Raw genomic sequence first — 10,880 nt, forward strand, 5'->3', positions numbered from 1 at the left:
GTCCAAAAGTTCGAAATCAATGCGTACAATCTAAGGCAGTGAAAGGCTACACCTTCCAGAGCTTTGAAAAAGTACTTTCTTGTTATTTCCAGCTTCTAGAACTGCAATCCTTGGCTCATAGCCCTTTTCTCCATCTTCAAAGCCAAAAGCATAAGATCTTCAAATCTCTATTCACTCCATTTTCACATAGCCTTCTCCCAACCTGTGTCAAATCTCTCTTTGACTCCTTTCCATAGGATTCTTGTAATCTTTGCATCTCAAATTCCTTAACTTAATCACATCTACCAAGTAACTTTTGCCATGAAAGGTAACATTCACAGTTTCAGGGATTAGGATTCAGATATATTTGGAACCATCAATAAGTCTACAACAATCTAACACAATACCTAAAGATAAATTCCCTATTGATTAAAAATAAGCAACAATAATTAAATGAATTTTAGGAATATATTTTAAAACTGAGATATCTCATGGTTGAAGACTGGGGTGAAAATTCTCTTAGCATAAACCTAACCTAGAAACAATTAACAACTATTTGTAAAACAGTACATTCTATATAAATAATTTTAGCAATCTCTACATTAGAAAATGACTCTTCTTGGAGACAAGATGGTTTGCAGTGAGTAGGTGTCAAGGCATGAAAATACATTCCTGATTCACCATTGTACTAGCAGCAGTAAAATGAGTGATATCAAAACAGATCTTAAAACATTTATTTCCAGGGCCTCCCCAGTGGCGCAGCGGTTGAGCGCTGGGCTGCAAAGCTGCCCACAGCCTCTGCAGCGCCGGTTCGCTCCCCGGCCACGGGCGAGGGTCCCACATGGCATGCAGACCTCTCCTGCCACCCGCTGCTCCCCTCAGCAGTGTATTTCCTCGGTCTGCCTGTTCTGCTCTCCGCTCTGGCTCTGGTGAATTCTCTTACCCTCCCCCGCTTCTGACTGTACCCCAGTGCTTGTATAAATAAATAAAATAAAATCTTTAAAAAAAAAAAACATTTATTTCCAATTTGGAATGGAACTTTGTTATAAATCTGCATATTCTACACTTCCAGATAACCTTTATTGTAAAGTATTGTAAAGTAATGACATGCTTTGACATCTCACAGTAGCACTAGTAATGTTACCACTATAGTGCATCCCTTCTGCGGACATTCCAAACGAGCGCACCAAACTTAACACTTGATCAGGTCCTGTGCATGATAAAGAAGAAACATAAGTTCAAGTGCTAAAAATCAGATTAGAAGAAAAAGGTGAACACTTGGAGCAAGGATTCATGATAGAACAACTTAGCAAAATGTTCTTCACTACTAAGTACTGTTGATATCCTAATGGACGGTATCATAGACCTTGTAAGAAACTGGACCCTCTAAAAGACAGATAATATCAAAGCTCTCAAGAATCAAAGAACAGAGTTATCCTGTGTCTCATTTGTTATTTGAGTAGATGAAATCTGGTATATTCACCAATGTGTTATCTAGTAAAAAAAAATAATAATGAAAGTCTTCATATACAAAAACAGAAAATGAGTTTTCTTATGATTTTTAATAGAAACTAAAATTTACAAGGTTGGCAAAGACACAAGTTTCAAATTCCACAAAAATTTTCTCAGTTTATTTAAATTTATTTTAGGGGAAAAAGCTATTAGTATTTTTTAAATAGTTAAACTTGAGTTATGGAGAAAACAATAATGTGATCTTTAATTACTAAGAGTTTCCACTTAATGAATTTTTAAATTACAAGTTCCAAATAAAGTAATTTGCATGCATTTACCATCGTCCTACTTGTTCTGGCCTTCATTTATATCTCTTGACTTCACTGTGACCCAGTCCTCCTCCTTTACTATACTTCAGACTGTCTGACCTTTATATTCCTTTGTCCACCAAACTTGCTCTGATGAGAGATTTTATTTCCTGAGCTCTTTGCTGGGACATCTTCCAATAGGCTTGCAACAACTGGGTCCTTCATTTTGCTCAGGCATTCAATTCTATTCTATTCAGCTGTTAGTGCAAATATTCAGGGAGTTCTTTCCTGACCACCCAATATAAATAGCTACTCCTCCTGATTTCCATTCCCACAGATTGCAGAATTGACTGGCACAGCTGATGTATTTAGTTAGCTATGTGTTACTTTGATACATAATCCTCTGGAAGCTTTGCATTGCATTGAAGAAGACATTTTTCCTGATAGAGTATGAAGTTTCTCTTACCAAGTTAGCATGAGTTGTCATGCTCTTTTGTTTAAAGAAACCCCATAATTAATTATTTTCAAACATGAGGAATCATTCTTTAATTGAATTTATGGAAACCTAATTTATCACACATCTAGGAATTTCTATAATTAAGGTTATCTAAAATGGCACACACCTCCAAACTTATGCCTTGAAAATACCATGACTTCATTATTATATTTTACAATGAGATTGCCCTGGAAAAACTGTAATGTGATCAACCAAACATTAGATAATGACTAATGTTTATTTTATTTTATTTTAAGATTTATTTATTCCTTTACACAAGAACCAGGGTACAGTCTAGATGCCCGAGAGGTTGAGAGGATTCACCAGAGACAGAGTGGGGAACAGAACAGGCAGACTGACAAAATACGCTGCTGAGGGGAGCAGTGGGTGCGACAGGAGAGGTCTGCAGCGCCATGTAGGACCCTCGCCAGTTGGCCGGGATTGAACCGGCGCTGCAGAGGCTGCAGACAGCTTCATAGTGCGGTGCTCCACCACCTGCGCCACCAGGGGAGACCCATAATGTTTATTTTAATATACTTTTTTTTTTTTTTTTTTTTTTTAAATAGAGGCATGTTTTATTTATTTATTTGTTTGTTTGTTTGCTTGTTTTCTTTATACATGCACTGGGTACAGTCAGAAGCACGGGAGGGTGAGAGAATTCACCAGAGCCAGAGCGGGGAGCAGAGCAGGCAGAATGACGAAGTACACTGCTGAGGGGAGCAGCGGGCGGCAGGAGAGGTCTGCGCGCCATGTGGGACCCTCCTCTGGTGGCCGGGGAGCAGCCGGGGATCGAACTGGTGCCGCAGAGGCCGCGGGCAGCTTCGCAACCCAGCGCTCAACCGCTGCGCCACCGGGGAGGCCCCATAATGTTTATTTTAAATGATGATTTAGTAATGAAAAGAGACTGTGTCACTAAATATCACCACAGGAGCATCTAAGATAAGTTGTAATTTCTTATTTTAAGAATAGAAAGAGTGTATGAAGACAGGTAAGTTCTTAATACAAGAGTCAAAGTTTCTAAAAATTATTTGTTTCAGTCCTCATTTAAAAATAAAACTATTTTTTAATGAAAATGAAGTAACACTTTCAGAACACCGCTTCAGGCAGAAATATACTCCCTAACTTCTATGTTAACAAAATCTCTGAATTTGCCACTAAATGTTGAAATTATAGAACTGGCTCTCTTAAATATCTTTCCAAATCTACTTTCTAAATTTTAAAGTTCTGCAATCAAAATTATATGCAAAAAGAAAGTTGAAAGTTTTATTAATTTGGTCAACAAATAGAGATGGAATTTACCTTGTACATGACACATGCTGGAAAATTATACAGGGCACACACATGAGCAAAAGCCAGACCTTGTCCTCAAAGTCATTCTAATAACAGAGGAGATAATCCTCTACATTACTATGTATAATACTACAACATAAGACCATAAGGATGAAAATATTTAATGGCACTACACTCAAGAAGATTTAATTTTCATTTTTAATGGCTTACACAATTCAAAAATCACTCATACCCATTTGCTGTAGTTTGATTACTTTATTATGTGTCAGACACTCTTCTAAATATTCTGTGTTGATTAACACATTTCATTCTCAGTAATCATGTGAAGTAGTTTCCATTAGCATTCTTATTTTGGAGGTGAAAAAACTGAGGAACTCGGTTTGAGAAACTCATCCAAGGTAACACACAGCTAATAAGTAGCAGAAATGGTGTTTGAAACTAAATCAGACTCCACACAATTCTATTACTCTCCTATATAACTACTTCAAATACATAGTAATATATCTTAGAGATTGTACCTTATCAGTAAATATAATACTTATTTTTAACAGCTGCATAATATTCCATTTCATAACTGTGTCATGATTCACTTAATTTCCCCTTAATGATGAACCTTTGATTTGTTTCTTCATAAATAATTTGATAGTTATATATTTTGTAGTATATGGCCACCCATGATTCTTTGAAGGGCAAATCCTTTACTACTACTATAAGACCCTAAATTAGCACCCCCTCCCCATTTTTACATCACCTCTTATGGATCTCATAGATTTACTAGTGCAATGACAGATGAAAACAAAAGCGAAATCACATAGAATGGAAAAATACCATTTCAACCAATATAAATTTTAGGTTAATTTATGCAAGTAATTATTAAAGGGTAATTTATGCAAGGTAAATAAAATTATATATGGACTTCAAAGTAATGGAACAATCCAAGGCATTTTTCACACATCTGGATAATAGAGTAAAATACTATATCTTAAGTGAACAGAAAAGTCTAAAGGCTTAAAATTAAACAATATTGTTTTTGAGAGTAATAGTTAAAAGAAATCATAAAGCGGGTTGTACAAAAGTCAGAAATAAATCTTCATGATACCATAAAATAATTCCTGAACCACCGACGGAGCATACTAATGCATTCAAATGTGCCCATGCAGCTGGAGCAGATACTGCCACAACAGTTGGTATAATCACAGATGAAATGATTATAATGGAAGTGAAAAGGCAAAAGGGGATAAAGCAAAACCGAATGGCCTTAAATTAGGTGGTAAATCGTTCCATTTTAAATCTTGTAGTTCAGAATTCAAACCAAGAGCCCATGTTTGAGGAAACTAATGGAAAATTTACTAGAAGACATTCAAAAGGCACTGAAAAAGAACACTGTATTTATAATGAAAATATTTCAAATCACTTTAAAGTTTAATGCTAGCAGAAAAGCTGAGGACATCATTGCAATACAACTAGAGGAAATATGAGCCATTAAGTTTTATAAACATGAATATATTTTCTTTATCGGGCTTCTTTTTGTTGTATGTGAAAGAATCCCTTTCAAAGCAACATAACAAAAAATAATTTCAAAAGTGAAAAGGGTGTGGGGGAAGAGACTTATTGACAAGGATTGCCTGGCCTCAGATGTGAATGGATCTTAGGACTCAAATGATAGCACTAGGCATTTTTTTCCCATTTTCCAGCTCTGCTTTCTATGTTGACTTCATTCTCTTAAACTGAAGACATGCTCAGGCTACAGCTATAGGAAACTTCACAGTATCACAGTTTAGCAATCCAAAGAAAGTAGAGCATGTCCTCTAATAAATTCCCAGAAAAAGACTGATTGACCAAACTTGGGTCGTGTGCCTATTATGGAAATTAGTCATTGTGGCTCTGGAGATGGACTATTTTGACTAGTCACACCTGAGTCATTTGTGTACATCTTTGTCAGAAGGAAGGACCCTAGAAATAAATGACCAGGGCAAGTAAGACAGACACAATGCCACAATGGACAAACAGGCGCTCTTATTGAGAGACGGAGCAGGAATGCCAGATAAACAAAAATAGTGAACTGTATACATCATATAGTAACATGGAAACCTTATTGCAAAATGTTGGCCAAAATCAATATAATTAACACTGTATCTATGCTATGATTACAACTACATAAAATTTTGACTTCATGTTGACCTGAAGTAAAACAAGAACCACTACCAAAACGGGAGGTATTTGGTAGTTCTTATCCCTGGGACATGTGGCAAAGTCAAGATTTCTTGGGTTGTCACAAATGGAGGACAACATAATTGGTAGAACCCAGTGACACTGTTAACCATCCTACAAAGTACATTACAGCCCTCCACAACAAAGAACTACCAAAATGTCAAGAGTGCTGTCATTGAGAAACCCTGGCCAAAGTGTAAGAGAAATTAATTTGTTTTTCTTAAAAAATGTCTTCTGTTCAACATGGATGTAGCTGGGAGGGATTACGCTCAGTGAACTAAACCAGAAAGAAAAAGAAAAATATTGGATGGTTTCACTATAGGAGGAATGTAGGGAACCAAATAAGGGATCAGGGAAAAAAATATAATAAATTAAAAACAAAATTAACAGGCAACTATAAATCAGAGACATTTTGCAGGTATGGGGAGGGAAAGGGATCAATACAAGGGAGGGAAGAGCACAAGGGACTATGGTGATGGTGCCCTGGGGAACTGGTATTGGGAACTCTATGGGGACTACATCTGAGAGGAGAAAGCCACACTGTACAAAAAGGAAAAATGATGTCATATATATATATATATATATATATATATATACACACACACACACACACATATATAAAGACTTGCTGGCTCAGTAACAGTAAGGAGAAAAAGGAAGGAAAGGGGAATTAATGGAAAAGAAAGGAAATAAAAGGGATGCATAGGAGCACAAAGAAGATGATGAAAAATTAGGGACCCAGGATATTGGAAATCAAGACAACTTATTTATAACCCCACCTCTACAATTACTTGGCAGCGTGGGCTTGACAAACCACAGACTGTGAGACTCAATTTCCTCACTAGTAATATAAGGAATACAAGAAAATTAACTGCCTCTGAGGTTCTTCCAGCTAAAACTTTTTAAGACATTATCTTGGATAGTTAAGCAGTCTCAGGAAAAAGGGTAATCAAATTTTAACGATCTAGGTTTTCATAGCATTAAATCTTGGCATTCCTTCCTATTATGGAAACACTATAGAATTTCTTCTTCTTGATATTTTTTGTTAAATTTGATTAAAATAATTTTGGTTTACAACACTGTATATGATTTTGAGGTAAGGGTTCACACCTCTAAGAATTTCTCCTTTATATCAACATTTTGGGTATAAAGTGAGTCATGTTGGCAGTCAAAAGAACTTAGACGTAATAATTAGGTTGGTTTTTTTTTTTCAGGTACTGGCAACAGAAAAAAATAGAACAAATTGCTCTTTCTCAAAAATTTAATGTTCTGTTATGGAAGAACGCAGACAGGGATTTTGAAAAATTCTGTTTTGAATGTAGAAAGGCAGGGAAACTACTTTAGAATAAAAGAATGAACAGACATAAAAAACAAATGCACTATGGATTTTAAGTAAGCAACAATGTGAGACGTATCTTTGAGACAATTAGGGAAATGCGGATGTGGACTGTATATTAGGTGATATGACTGACTTAATGTCATATTTTTATGTGTCATTATGGTACTATGGCTGTGTCAGATAAAGTCCTTATCTTTTATTTTCCTGTTTCATTATTTAAAGTGTTTTTAAAATTAACTTTTTAATATTTATTTTCTTACATTGTTGTTAATTTGGGGGCAGTGTTTGATTTCTCCCCTCAGGTGTAGTCCCCATAGTTCCCCCCCCACCACAGCACCCGTGATTAATCACTGCAATCCCTTGTGTTCTTCCCTCCCTGTTTTGACCCCTTTCACATTCCCTCTTCTGCAGAATGCCTCAGATCTATGGTCATCTTGCAAGTTTTGCCTTTTCCCTGGCTCTTTTTTTGGCTTCTTTATATTCAAGCGAAATAATCCAATGTTTATCTTTTTCCTTCTGAGTGTCCTTATCTTTAGGCAATGCATGCTGAAATATTGTAGGTAAAGATACCATATCTGAAAGTTACTTTCAAGTGGATCAGGAAATAAAAGACTTTTAAAAAGGACATACATATGCATACATATAAAAATATATATATGAGAAAAGATGGTCAAATGTAACTATTTGGTGAATTTAGGTGAAGAGTATACAAGTACTGTTTTCTTTTGATTTTTCTATAGACTTGAAAATTTATTGTGAAAATAAACCAAAAAAGCACATGTTTCTAGAACCTAAAGGTTTTAAAGGTTTTTTATAAACTTCTCAAAAATAATTAATTGAGAATAGATGGCTGTGCGAATTGGAAAACCTCAAATGATCTGTTTCACCCAAATAAACTGCTGAGCTATGTGACTGCACTTATGCAGTAAAGGTCATCCACTAATACCATTGATAAAGGAAATGGATTATTAACTTTCAATTAAATGTGATTATAAAGGAAATTTGACAATCATGTAAGGCCTGATTACCAAGCAAACAAAATAAACCAGCAAAATATACTTACAGCATTTTTCCAGGAAATGCACTTACTCAATTATTCCCATTACTTAATTCCATATACCCAAATCAGAAGGGAAAAGTTCTCTCCCCTAACCTTCCCTGAACATGAAAATCAACATGAAACCTCTCATGATATTAAATACCTGTTCATACTAATGTGTGGTGGATATATTGCCTACTGTATTTGAAAATAGGCAATATTGTTCTACATGATGTCTATGTCATAGGAATATCAGGTAAGCTTTCACACATAAGACTGTTTTAGACATACATAAGACCCATGAAACCCATTACAATTTTTGCACTACTTGTTGGCCAGGTTAGTTATAAAGGGAGGAAGGTGAAATTTTATGGTTGACTGATGCAAATATGCCATTTTTTTTTAAGATTTGTTTATTTATTTATACAAGCACTGGGTATAGTCAGAAGCACGGAAGGGTGAGAGAATTCACCAGAGCTAGAGCAGGGAACAGAACAGGCAGACTGACGAAATACACTGCTGAGGGGAGCAGCGGGCACAGCAGGAGAGGTCTGTCGTGCCATGTGGGACCCTCGCCGGCGGCAGAGCCTGTGGGCAGCTTTGCAGCCCAGCACTCAACCGCTGCACCACCAGGGGAGGCCCCAAATATGCCTTCTTATGCAATGATACAGAAGTGTCTCCAAGACATCAAGAGCCTATCTTGTAGCATTGCACCTGGAACAATAATGTGCTACAATTCATAGTCGCATTGACAATTAGTTGAAAGATGGGAATTGAATGACTTTCCCAAGTCACCAAATAAAATGCTCAGAGAATTAGTTTTTATTCTCTAGGGATCAATGAATTTCATTCTCTCTGCAAAAAGGTAATTAATGACATCTGCATTAGCTTTCAAAAACAGATGTGTATCCAATGGAATACTATTCAGCAATCAAAAAAGATAAACTCATGCCATTCACAGTAACATGGATGGAGCTGGAAGGGATTATGCTCAGTGAAATAAGCCAGAAGGAAAAAGAAAAATATCGGATGGTTTCATTTATGGAAGGAATATAGGGGAACCAAATAAAGGACCAGGAAAAGAAATAATTATAATAAATTAAAAACCAAAATAAACAGGCAACTATTAATCAGAGACACTCTGCAGGAGAAGTGGAGGGGGAGGGGTCAAAACGTGAGGGTATGTGTTCTTACACAAGGGACTATGGTGACGGTGCCCGAGTGAATTGGTGGTGGGAATTTTGTGGGGACTACACCTGAGAGGAGAAAGCATGCATTATGTGAAAAGGAAGAATGATGTAAAATACATATTAAATTAAATTAAATTAGATTAAAAACAGATGTGTATCTCTTAACAAAAGTTGTAGAATATATCTTAACATAAATGAGTTCATGTCATTCCCAAATGTGTCCTCACTGAATGATTGTAATACATCATAGAATAAAATAAATTATTTGGGGCCAACTTTAACCAATCTAAATGCTCCATTTAGATGATAAATTTCTCAAGGGCAGGGGCCATAGCTTCCACTTCCTCTAAGGTTCTCTACCTAGCACAGCACCCTACAGATTCAGTAAATACTATTGGTGATCATGTGTGCAGCAACAGTACTGTTGAAAACAACTTTTTTTTCTTGCAATAAAAATGAAGGAAACTGCTAAATCTATCAACTCAGTGCAATTTTGAGCAGATAATAAAGTTCTTTACAATTATTTGGTACTGCTTGAGAAAGAGTCTATTGTTTGATGAGTTTAGCAAAGGTTATAAAATTTAATTAACTGGAGAGAGTAGAGAATACTTGAGAAGATTTTATTTTCCCTTCATAATTGCAATCGATATGATAAAATTGTCCTCAAGCAGTCATTCTTGTCACATTAGCATATACACTTAGTTTGAAGTCCCAGATGATACAGTCTCGCGTTGTTTCATGTTTCTTGGCTGTGAAGGTTAATAGAAAGGGGCCACATTCATTAGAATAAAATTGTACTAAAAATATAATCTGACCCAATTAGTAAAAGCAGCTTGTCTTTTAAAAGTGGTAATTCCAGTTGTAGGCAGCAGAGGTAGTTGTTTTCATAGGAAACATGAGATACTAATTGTTCATACTTGAGTTTTTCTCTCAATTATGGTTACAAACATTAAAATCTTATAAATTATTGATCTTAAGTACTATAATTCCTTCCCTCTCTCCTTCTGTCCTTTCTTTAGTGAGTATGTTTTGGTATACAGGTCAGCACTATCAATTATTTTTTGTTTATTGAGTTTTTAACTCTCTAATTGGGCCCTCAATTAGTACGACAAGCATAAATGTCCCAGCGTGGAAACTATTATAATTATGCCACTATTATAAAATGGTAATTCTTTATTGCTTCTGTAAGGAGATATTAAATTAAATCTAACAGATATTTATTGAATAATCATGATGTAAAAGTACTGTGGAATGTGGCAGGGGAAAAATAAAGATGAACAAATGTCTACTTCAGCACAAGAGGTTTAAAGCAACAATCTGTGGATAATGACTATAAGACATTCAATTCTAAAAACTATTTAATTCAAATCCTCTCATGTGACTAACTTTAGGCTGTAGAGTCCTGAGATAAGACTCCAGTGTCAACATTCAAAATGACAGGAACAAATCCTTGTTGACCTATTTGATCTTTTCCTTCTCCCCACTACTGTTGCTGCTAGAGCAATTAGCTCTGTTTACCGCCTAATCAGTGAGACTCTAGGTGAGTTATTTGACTACTCTCTCCTTTAATGTCTTC

Source organism: Talpa occidentalis, unplaced genomic scaffold, assembly GCF_014898055.3.
Source record: "Talpa occidentalis isolate TD23 unplaced genomic scaffold, MPIMG_talOcc4v2.1 talOcc4.6, whole genome shotgun sequence".
In the NCBI taxonomy this organism is placed as follows: domain Eukaryota; kingdom Metazoa; phylum Chordata; class Mammalia; order Eulipotyphla; family Talpidae; genus Talpa; species Talpa occidentalis.